Below are 12,449 nucleotides of genomic sequence, written 5' to 3'. Positions count from 1 at the left end.
TCCCTTCTTCCCCTTTGCCCCCATATTTTGGGCTAGGCAGTTGGACTTCAGAAGCTATGAAGGGTTGTAATGGCCAAACACCTGATGGATAAGTCAGTGCCAGAAAGGCTCACAGAAATGATCCAATCCAAATCCTTCATTTTATGGATGAAGAAACTCCCCCAAGATCACACACTGAAGGCTCAAATCTTGGTACTTTGATTGGGAATACAATGTTATTTTTTTTTATTCCATCCTTTCCATAGAACCAAAACTTCATTAATTATCAAGGTCCAGAGTGAGAATAGGAATTTATATCGGGAAAGGGTTAAGTAAAAATATCCTGTAGTTGGCTAAGGGAATGAAATGTCCCAATTGTGGACTGATAACTTTTTTTTTACTGGTGGTAATGGAAAACAAATACTGCATCTGGAGTTCTAGCTAAAACCAGGGTTTATAGCTGGATTCTCTTGGCTTCAGTTTCCTCATTTGGGAAATGAGGGGCTTAGAGGTGACCTCTGAGATCCCTTTGAGATCTAATTCTATATATAATCTTATGCCCTTTCTCGTTGCTTTTTTAAAAAGTGGTTTTTATAACTCTTCAAGTACCCAAGATGTTATATTGTTATGAGAAAGCAAGAACAGAAACTTTTATTTTTATCTTTAAAAACCTGAAAATAAGAGTGAGAGACTACATTCAACAAATCTTCATCTTTTCCATCCACAATTCTAGAGAAGGATCACTGATGTTTCTGAAGTCCTACTTCAGTCAGCAAAGAAAGAAGTAGTTACTGTGACTAGATTAGACAATGGAGGCAGGAAAGTGAATCAGTTTGGAAAGGTTTTCTAATAAAAAAAAGAAACGGGGTTGTCCATTAGTTACCAGGAAAATTCATTTCCTTAAAAGAATCCATTCCTCAAGAAAGGTTGATGAACAAAGTTTGAGATTATTAGTCTAGAATTTAATAGATGCCAATCTCCTTGACATTTCTTATATAGAACACTCCATTTCCTGACTCAAGGGGTTTTTATTGGCTCCCCGACAGTGTTGTCCTCCCTCCCACCCCATGTCTGGAGGAATAGAAGGGAATAAGATTGATGAAGCATCTACTATGTGCCAGGCAATGGGCTGACACTTTTTACAAATATTATCTCATTTGATCCTCACAACAACCATGTGAGATAGGTGCTATTATTATATTATATTCTCATTTTACACTTGAGGAAACTGAGGCAAACAGATGTGAAATAGCTTGCCTAGGGTCACAGAGTTAGTAAGAATTGGAGGAGTCAGGTCTTCCTGACTACCCATTGTGTTATTAGCTGCTTGGAACTCTTTCTTTCCTTATCTCCTCTTTCTAACTTGCTTGGTTTCCTTCTAATCCCAGCTAAAGTCATACCTATTGCAAGAAGTCTTTCCGAGTCTTTAATGTTTTTCCTTTAAGATTATCTCCAATTTAGTGTGTATGTATTTATGACTATGTGTATGTGTGTGTGTATACACATATCTATGGCTATTTATCATATTTACCCATAGTGGTCTTCATGTTGTCCTGACTATAATTTGTAAGCTCCTAAGAGTGGGGATTATTTTTTGCCTGTCTTTGTATCCCCAGTGTTTATTTAGCCCAGTGCCTGGCATATAGTAGGTGCTTAATAAATGTTTGTTGGCTTGAATTGACAAAATATTAGGGAAAGGACATTAGATTTAGTCTAGTCTAGTTTAACCTTCTTCTTCTTTTTTTTTTTTTCTCAAGATGAAAGGCATAAAGCCCAGAAGAGGGGAAGTATATTATTCAACATGTCTAATGGAGAAGATAATAGACAACCAAATATATTTAAAATAAGCTATATTTTAGCTTATTTTAAATAGGATAAATAGGAAATAATTAACAGAGAGAAGGCACTTGAATTAAAAGGGATTGAGAAAGACTTCTTATAAAGGAAGAGATTTTTGTTGGGATTCAGAAGAAGCAAGGGAAATCAGTAGTTGAGGAGGGATGGTGTTCCATTCAGGGGAACAGATAGAGAAAATTCCCAGAGCTGAGAATATGAATGTATGTATGGACACATGTATGTGTGTATATGTCACACACATATAATATTTTTAAAATATAAAAATATGAAGCCCAGAACTGTACATAATGCCACAGAAATTGGCAGAACAAGGGAAACTGGAGTGCAACAATAAACTTTCTTATTCTGGATATCATATCTTTATTCCCAGAATACATGCATACACATATGTCCAGCAAGGTGACTTTTTCCTCACAATGTGTTTTTACTTGAGATTCTTGAGTCCTTGAATGAGTCTGTTTTTCCAGATTAATTCCTGAACAAACTACACCCTGCCATTGCTTTAGCAAAGCTATATAATTAGAGACAGGTACTTTCTCTAATTGGAAGCCTTTCATCTGGCTAAGTCTTTTTTTACTCTAGCCCCATGGATTTTGCTGTGGTCCCATTTTGTGTTTTTTTTTCTCTCTCTCTCTTGCATATGTGCTCTTGGAGAAACACACTCTTTGAAAGATTGCTTAGGCTGACTGGCAAAGGAAGATGGGACAAGAACATATCTCCTTATTTTCAAGGTGACTAAAAAGTGCAACATAAGATTTGGAGCTGAAAAAAATCTTAGAGATTCCCTAGATTCAAGCCTCCTTTATATCCAGTTAAAGAATTTGAGGCTCACAAAGAGGAAGTGATTTGATCAATGTTATCCATGTGATACCAGAATGGACGCTTTAGTATAGTTCTACTGATTAAATCCAATGCCTTTCCCATGCTAGACTACCACTTCTGTGTCTTTGATTCTGGCCAGCTTTCCAATGATTTTCTTATCAATTAATCCATAAACATTTATTAAACATATACAATTTATAAGCTTTTTTCTGAAGCTGTCTTAAGAGGAAAGCTACACTGGTAAAGTGAACGGAACTACTTGCAAAAATACTACTGGGCATGTGAATTTCAACAATGCAGCACTTTTAAAAAGAAAATTTGTCTGATTTTCAGTCTAAGCCATAGGAACCCATGAAACAAGGAAAATGGGCAGAGTATTTGTAGAAGAAGATGTTTCAGTTTTCTAGCATAAATGAAGGCAGGAATACTTTTTGTCATTTCATAAGGAAGGGTTCATTATATGTTACTCATTGTCTATACAATATGCTTTAGGTTTTGACAAAGCAAATAATACACAGGGAGAAAGGGACCGTATTACAACAAAGGGGGCACTAGGGTAGAACTCTAGACACCTGGGTTCTAGTTTTACTTCTGTCATTGCTGTGCAACACTGGCCAAGGGATTCAATCTCTCTGGGCCATAGGCTCCTTTCAAATGGGCCCAATAATACTTTGCCCATCTACCTCACAGAGTTAGTATTTCTAAATCAATAGGAAAGAGTTTTGGAAAGCAGTTGTATCATTGTAGTTATAACAATAATCATCATATAGTTTGCCAATGAAGAAAGCAATGACAATGAGTAATCCCTCTTTGCTGCCTTTGCCAATATAAGAAGCCAAAACAGTGCCTTTGGCCATGAGCGTATTTAACTTTGCCAAAGTGAAAATGTTGGAAAGCCACTTACTCTTAAGTAATCTTGAAAAAAAAACTCAAACTTTGTGATTTCAGGAGAAAAACAACTTATAGATAACTAGCACTTCAGAGGAACAGGTAAGGCAAGGGAAGTGTAGAGCATGGGAATCCCCAAGTCATTGAGGCTTGTGTTCCATGATGGCTACCCTAGTCTTCATCAGAAGGTATCCTGCTTTATTAGTCAGAGCTAGGCTCCAGTTACATTTCCTTTTAGAGAGACCATTGAAGTCCATTATTCTTGCAAATGTAAAGGCAATTTTTAGATACCTGCTCTTTGCCCCCTCATCTGTTGGATAACCATACCATTTTAAAGCTGGAGATTTCTTGGCAACCTTCTTACTAAGGATTTTGAGAATCATATTTTGAGAAGAGGAATGTGGCAGAGTTGATGCTTTCACTATTTCACCTCCTCTTGATTATTTCCTAGGAACAAAATCTGTCCCATATTTAAGTAGTTCCTTAATCCTCCTGTTCTCCAGTCCATCTTCTAATCAGCTATCAAAGTAATTTTCCTAAAGAGTAGGTATAACCCGTCACTCCAGTGGCTTCCTATAACCTCTAGGATCAAACAGGAAAAAAAAAACATCTGTTTGTCTTTTATAATCTGGTCCCTTCCAATCTTGCTATTATTACATCCTTTCACTTATTAGCCTCCTTAATGTTTCTTGAATAAGATCCTTCTTCCAACCTTGTGCTCTTCCACTGACTGGTCCTCAGGCTTAGAATTCTCCCTTTTCTCATCTCTGTCTCTTGATTTCCCTGGCTTCCTTCAAGTTCCAGTTAAAAAATCCCATTTTCTACAAGATACCTTTCTCATTCTGCCTCATAGTGTCTTCCCCTTAGATTATCTGCATTATATTAATTACATATCCTTGTATATACTTGTCTGCATGTTGTCTCTCCTGTTAGATCATGAATTCTGATAGTTGGGAGTATTTGTATGGGTATATATGTACCTATTTTTGTACCTTCGACTCTTATTATCACAATGTCTGGCTTAGGTGTTCAACGTAGTACTTAAGAAATTCTTCTTGTAATGTGGTGATCCAAGGCAATAGAAAGTCTATTGGAATTAGATTCTGGATGGAAAATGGCATCCACATTAAGAGAGAGAACTATGGAGAATGAATATGGATCGAAGCATACTATTTTCACCTTTCTTAGTTTATTTGTTTTTTTTTTTCTTCTCATGAATTTTTTCTCTTTTGGTCTGATTTTTCTTGCACAATAAGAGAAATATGGAAATATGTTTAAAAGGATTGAATATATTTAACCTATATCAGATTGCTTGCTGTCTTGGGAAGGGGGAAGTAAAGGAGGGAGGGGGAAAAATTTGGAATACAAAGTCTTACAAAAATGAATGTTGAAAACTATATGCGTATTTGGAAAAAATACTATTGAGAAAAAAAGAAACGAAAACTTTAAAATACTTGTTGTCTTGACTATACCCCAAATATTTCCTCACCTACATAACATGGAAATGCTACTCCTTTTTGGGATGAAATTGTAGGAAAGCATTATAATTTTACTCCTATGGGTTAGATAAAAATAGAAGGAAAAAATAATATCTCCAAAAGGCATTTGAAAGGAGGAGAGCTACAAGCCATATGTGGTACCCCTTTCCCATTAAAATCTGAGCATAGATTGATCAGGTTGAGCAGTTTATAATTTCAGAAAGCCAAGAGTAGGACCCTAAGGCACCTGGTGATAGAGAAGATCAGTAAAAAAGGGCTAAAGAAGAGAATACTGGGGTGGGAAATCTGCAACAAAAATGAACTTTTCCTTTTATGAGTGGAAATGTTTTAATTAATGCATGTTACCCCATAAAATTGGATTACAGAAAGTGATTGGAGTAAGTAGGGAGAGAATAAAATACTTGAGGGAGGAAAAGAATCTGAAATAGAGGTAGAACAGGTAACAAACCATTCACTAGACACTTTGACATTGTGCATAGAGACATCTGACTGACTGCAAACATAAACTAACTCTGATTCCAAGAAGAAGGTTAGAATAGGTAGAGAAAATTAGTTTATTTTGAGAGCAATGGCAGGGAGCAGATATGCCTAAAGCTAACTAGACATAATTGTGGTAGCCAAATACTAGTCATATTATGCCTTAGATGTTAATAAAAAGAATTAAGATTTGTGTTAGGGATAGAATTAGATAACAATTTATTAGTGAATATATGTCATGCAACCAATCTGAGCAGAGAGAAATGAATCAGGGATGAGGTGAGGGTTTTCAGTGGTAGAAAGCATAAGGGCCTTTGTAGAAAGAGAGATTTCAAATGATACCATAAAATAAATGTAGAATGGTCAAAAGCTCTCAGGAAGAAATGTCTGGGTGAGAAAGGCAAAGACCATTATCAACTAGGATTCATTTTGAAAGCACTGAAGTGAGGAATAAGGATAATCTATCTTTTGTATGATAATATATCATTTAAAATTATGCCAACCAATTTTTGAGTTATCTTATCATGGGATAAAATTTTGGTATGTTAGGAATTTGTCAATCTTATATTTTTGTATTTTCTTTTATTTTAATCACCCCCTTATTATTCTGTAAAGCTCTTTTTGCAAATCCCAAGCTTTTATCAAGTGAACTATTAGAATTCATGGACTTGTCCATATTACAAGTTTAGAAAATTAGTGGAATCACTAATATTCTTGAAGTACAAGTATAGGGCAGATACTATGGTTGTGGTATGGCCTTTTCTAGATAGATATGAAGTTCAGGGTCTATTAGCAATAAAAATCTCATAAAGAGATAAGGGTTTTTAAAGCCAACTATTGTGCTGTGTGTATGTATTTATAAAGCTGTCAGGATAGAAAACTTTATTTTATATCAAATTTAATACACCAAACATTTATGGGACACCTGCTGTGTCTAGTGTAGTATTAGGTACTAGGAAAGAGTCAGTTTTAAAAAGTTTTCTCTTTATTACTATGAACTTGATAGACATTGTTGTGCCCTTTTATTCCTACAACAGTAGGAAATTTGAGGGATATGGGGAGAGTAGTTGGGATGGAGAAAAAGGGATAACTCTAAGGCATCAAACACCAGGTAAGCAGATTGAGCTAAAGAAAAACTCTGCCAATATTTGTCTACTTATTTATATCCTCAAAACATGTCCATTGAATTTTTACCCCTTTTTATGTTGTTTCCTCTTATGGTAATATATTCTTTTCTGGCTATTCAAGTCTTATTCATCCATTAAATTACAATTTAATTAAGAGCCAGTTTCTGCACAAAGCTTTCCTTTAAAAATCCAGAGAACAATTCTCTCTGTCTCCTGGACTCTTTATAATCTTTATTGTCTGTATTATTCATTGGCTTACTTCATAATGTTTTACTCTGAAAAAACCTCTCTTTTCCTCCCAATTAGAAAGCTATTTCCTTGCTATTGTCTTCCTTCTGCTCTGCACATTTTTTTGGAACCTTCTCTCTCTAGATTCTAAGTCTGGAAGCTTCTTGGCTAGAAAGTTCCAGTTTTCTAGCTTATTGGTGGTTTTTTTATCTGTGACTTCAGGGGTAAAAACAACCAGACCTAATTTAGGGGGAGTGCCTTTCTTCTTTATAAAACACCTGAATTGCTCTGATACTTGGTGCCACCATGACCCTCTCCTCCTGCTTCCTGACCTGCTTGAGATGAGTTATTCTGAAGCACAGTCCTAGGAATAACAGCATTAGAGGGATAGAATCTTTATCCAAGTCTTAGGAGTACTTTCTTGCTTGAGTGACTATTGTTAACCTCTCCTCACCCCACTCCACCTTCCTGTCATGGGCTGAAGGCCATCATGTCTGAGGCTCTCTGGTTCTCTCTTAATCCTTTTCAAGTTCTACTTTGGAGGTGTTAATTCCAGTCCCAGTGTGAGGAAGCTGGTAGACTGTCCTAGTTTAAAGGTGTCAGGGCTGGCCCTAGTGTAAAGTGTGTGGTGATAATGAGTAGGTGATACTTAAAATCCTATTCTTTGTCCCTTTGATATCTTCTCCTAAGCCAGATGGCCACATGGCCTTTCTTCTGGGACCTTTCCTTAAATATACCTAATATATGTATCTGTTGCTTTCAGTATTGATTGGCTTAATTTCTCTGTGCTTTAGCTTTCTCAGCTATAAAATGGGTATATCCTCACCGTGTCTCCCCAAGCATGAATATTATGAAGAAAGCAATTTGTTAATCTTATAGTACTACCTAAACAACATGAGGAATGATTGTGATGGGATTTGAAGGATGGGGCAAGCAGAATTTACCCTTGAAAAAAATGGATTTCTGTGGCACCTCCCTTCCCTTCCTTTGTGCTTCTTGGGAACCCCCTGCTTTCACATTTCTTACTTTTATTCCTAGGAGCAAGAGGAACACATTCACCCAGACACATTAAGAATTTAACACCTTCCCAATCCCAAGAATGTCATTCTAAAACAGGAATGCAGAAAGAGCAATGCTTCATCCAAAAAAAAATTAGTGTTAATGGTGGAATTTTAGATATCAGTGGGAAAGGCACTGGGGAGTCACACAATAATGGACATTTTGTAGAGTGAATGCTTTAAGGCCTGCAAAGTGTTTTTATTGTATTTCCCCTTTTGATCCTTCCAACAAACTTGTGATATAACAGGTAAGGAAAAAGAAACTCAAAAAGATAAGTGTGGAAGGTAGGGTGAGATTTGAAGCCATATTTCTCCTGACTCCAAGGCAAGTGCTTTTTCTACTCTATCAAAAAATAGAATCTGTCAGGAGCTAACTCCTCAGATCAACTATTCCTATTATGCCTATGGGTTCTAACAGCCCCCAAATGGTTTGTCACGGGCTTGAAATCCCTATCATGAAGGTCACGAATGAGTCAGTGAGGGCGAGGATTATTAACTACTTGCCCTGTGCCCACTTCCATTACTACAGATTGGTCTACTAAATTATCTAATTGTTATCTTGGGGAGGGCAGGCAGCTTGTGCCTGAATGATTGATGTATAAGGTTAAGGAGCTTTTAGTTTCAACTGGTCTATAAAGGAGTGATAAGTTCTGAAATCGGGAATGAGGGAACAGACTTTTCTTTAGAATTGAACACAGGATAGGGAAAATGTCCTATGCAACAATGCCATGCGTTTCTTATGTATCCTTAAAAGATACATAAGGATACATGTAACCTTAAAGGAGATATGTAACTTTAAAGGATACATAAGGATACATGTAACCTTAAAGGATGCATAAGAACCTTCCTTACCCTTTGCTGCCTTAACTATTCCCCAGTGTCCGTGTGGTCTCAGGAGGGTCCTTGTCTACTTCAGGACCAAAAGTCCTACCTAGGAGCCTAATTGATTCATTATCAAGTCCCAGAGCCAAGTCTTGGGGCCATATCTGATCAGCAGCTCAGGATTAAGTCTTGTGGTACCCACTGCAGGAAGAGTAAGGGGGAGGACATTTTTCAGGGACCAATCTCTCTCTGGCCCCTTATTCTTACAATTGAGACCCCAGCCTCACTTTTATACATCAGATATAGAGGAGTTAATCCTTGGCTGCAAATCAGAAAGGCAAGGTGTTTTCAATTTTTCCTATGAAAAGAAATCAGTAATTATAAAAATGAAAAAGCAACTCCCTTCCTGTGCTGTACCACAGTCACAGATCAGAGATAAAGGAAGGATTGGATGAGAATTTTAATCTCACCTAGACTAATGACCGAAGATATCATGTATGTTTGTGGGTAAGATTTTTTTGGGTGATTTTTTTCCAAGAACAGAACTAACTATCTTGCAAGCCTCACATGAGCAAAATTCCAGACCAGAAGCACTGGGTTTGCCTCTTGGGAAGGGATTTTTAAAGGAAGGCTTCTTCTCCTTTTCTAAGACAAAGACACATCTATCTGATATTCCACAGACTTGACTTTATGTTCCCTCACCCCCTAGTCCAAGATTCACTGTATGTAATAGTGAATGGTAGTGGTGGAAAAAACAAGGGACTAGTAAAAAACAGGTTCTAATTCTTTTTTAATCACTGTATGGCCTTGAAAAATTCCTTAACCTTTTTTTTTTTAGGCCTCAGTTTGTTCATTTGTCAAATGGGAATGTTAATTCTTGCTCTGTCTTCTTTAAGAGGGACCAAATGTGTTAGCAATGTTAAAGTACAGATGTCTGAGAAATACAAAACACCATATAAATACAAAGAATTAGTATTATTATGCTATTTTGCATATTTTCTTCCTAGAAAATGGCACAAATAAAGCACAAAACATTTGGCCTTCTCCCACCTCCATTTTAGCTTCCATCTTCTTTCACCACCCCCTTCCCCAAGACTTCATTCCACTTGGAAACTCCCACAGTTTGAGCAGGGTACAGTGCTTAAAGAAAACAACAACAAAAAAACCACAACTCAAACATCATTATATGTGCTTTTAACATCTATTGAATGAACGAGAAATTCTCCATGTCTGTGACATCATAGAGTCACATTCTATGTTCATAACATCAGAGAAATATCTTACAGCCCCGATATCACGGGGGACAGGCTTCACTTCCATGAAGTCACGTTCCACACCCATGATGTCATGGAGACACATTCCACGTCCTCAAACATCCAAGCCATGCTCCATATCCTTGACATTACAGAGACACAAGGTGAGTCCACAGCATCTCAGTGACACACGCCATGCCCACGACATAACAGACATGCCCACGATGATCCCTGGGGCGTTTTCTGGGGGTGGGCATTGTCCAGCTCAGGATGCTGCCGTCATTAGCCTTGGAGAAGGTCTCAGCCCTATGGGTTGTATATCGAGTTGTTCAGGGCAAGAACGTATGATGGTAGGAAAGTCATAGTGTCCAGGTATTTCTGTCCTTGAACTTGACAACAGGCTTTTCTGGTGGGGATGTGCAGCTAATATGGACCAATGTCAAGGGGACCCAGAGCCCTTCACATGGAGATCCTGCCGAAGGGGCCCTAAAGGGTCCCCCAGGTATTTTATCGGGCCCCAGTAGGGTCTTTTAAATCCAGTTCTCAGCCTATACACAATTGTCATACTCTTGACACTGGGCCCACCACAAATGGGCACCTATGATGAGATCTTGGCTTCCTGTTAGCTGTTTGTTTGCCACTATTATACCACACTTCTCCACACCCCTACTCCCACAATGCCCGCAGAGGCAAGTGTACGGTTAGTGCAGTGAAGGCAACCCAGGCCCGGCAGAGTGAGAACACAGGCTCCCAACCCCCAAGGCCAAGTTCCGTTAACTGAACATCAGCTGCCCTCACCATGATTTCTAGTGCCCTGGCCTAGGGAAGATGCTGGTGGAGGGCAGAGTGTGGCTTGAGATCCCTTCAGCAAAGAAGCTCTTGGTTAATAGCAGTAACTGATAGTACATCAAAAGACAGGTGTGGCTTGGAAGGAAAGCAGCTGCAGTTAATGTGCCCCCACCTATCACACATGGTCCCCACCTCCACAGTCACACCCCCAGAGTCACAGAAATCGCATGGTTCCATCCCACTCAATCCCCCATCCTCCCCTCACACAGAAACACCGTCACACACACACACACACACACACACATACATGCGCACAGGCACAAATTTACAGACGCAGGTGTGCACAGACACAGGCACAGACAGAACAGTATTATGAGATCTGCAAATGATCTTTCCCGGGGCCACATAATTATACACGGTCCCCCACCACAGCTTGAGGGTCACGTCCAGCTGCCCCTAAAACCAGAGACACACGCTCACTCACATGCACAGCCGCATACACTCTGTCACAGAGGGGGACCCAAAGGGTTCTGAAAGTACAGGCAGACCCTGGGGGACAAGTCTGCCCACCGTGGGGGGGGGGCAAGGGGAGTTTCCACAGCTGGCTTTGGTCTTTGTTCAGTTCCGAGGGCTGACGGGCCCCTTTCCAGGAAGAAGGTACTGGCAGTGTCCAGGAGCCCAGAGCAAAATTAGACCAGGGTGCCCTCCCCTTGATCACTGGCCTGGTAGGACAGGAGAATGGGGAGGTGGAGAGGAAGGGGAAGGGGGCAGACAGGGAAGACAGGCAACCAGAATCAGACAACGAGAAGCTGACCTGCTGGTCCGGAAGCCCTGTGTGCTGCTCACCCCCAGCCACCAGCACCAGCACCAGCCACCGGCCCGGCACCACGGGCGCCTCTGCTACTGAGGCTGCTCTGCGGCCCCTCTCAGTGCTCAGCGGAAAGCTAGCAGGAACATCAGCACGACATTAATGATGATAAGGAAGAGCAGGATGACAAAGACCACCACTCGCTGAGTCTCAGGGTTCATGTTGCAACGAAGGAAGGTGTGTAGGATGCTCCACTGAGGCCGGCTGCAGTCTGGGCCCTTCGCCATGGCTGGCCTTGGGTGAAGAATGGGGAAGGGGGGGTTGGAGGGGGAGGAGAGGGGGGCTCCGGCTTCCAGACAAGAAAATTCGGATCCTTGGCCGCTCCCAGAGAGGAGAGTTCAGAGAGAGGGGTTGGCTGGAGGGGGAAGGGGGAGGGGAGGGGGCCCGAAGAAGGAGGAGAAGGAGCCCCAGACAATGGACCTATTCTGTAGCCTTCAGGAGCAGAGACCTGAGTCTTCTCTGCAAAGCCATTTTCGGCAGCCGGCCAAGAGGAGCATGCACGTGTCCCAGATGCGGCTCCACCAGGCTCCCTCTAAGTTCTGGCTGCCCCTACCCTCCTTTAGTGGGGCTGCTCCCAGATCCCTCCAAGCAGAGCTGGATGGGGCCGCTGCCCTGCCATGGTGGGCGGCAGGGAGAATGCGCTGGAGCGGGGGCGCTCTGGGCTGTGATGCTGGATTCCCAAAGAGCCGGCTAGCTATTTGCTGAGCCTGGTATCCAGGTTACATGCGGGGGCCCTAGCAACGGAGAAAGCACAGGGGCGAAGGGGTAGGAGATTTGGAGAG

The 12,449-nt window shown here is 40.5% G+C and overlaps 1 protein-coding gene across 7 annotated transcripts in view; it reads right to left on the bottom strand.

The window, feature by feature from the left end:
- Positions 1–12,449, bottom strand: part of ARHGEF4 (Rho guanine nucleotide exchange factor 4) — a 481,275-nt gene that overhangs the window by 36,407 nt on the left and 432,419 nt on the right. Inside the window, exon 1 of one of the 7 annotated variants that reach the window (XM_031959845.1) lies at positions 11,614–12,346. The exons of the other annotated variants lie outside the window; for them this stretch is intronic. The gene's annotated coding sequence lies outside the window, so the exon portion shown is untranslated. Of the gene's footprint in view, positions 1–11,613; positions 12,347–12,449 lie in introns of those variants that run through there. 7 annotated transcript variants of the gene reach the window in all.

This window comes from Sarcophilus harrisii, chromosome 3 (assembly GCF_902635505.1).
Source record: "Sarcophilus harrisii chromosome 3, mSarHar1.11, whole genome shotgun sequence".
NCBI classification, from domain to species: domain Eukaryota; kingdom Metazoa; phylum Chordata; class Mammalia; order Dasyuromorphia; family Dasyuridae; genus Sarcophilus; species Sarcophilus harrisii.
Note: the sequence above shows the minus strand (reverse complement) of the source record. Positions and strands in the feature narration are given on the sequence as shown.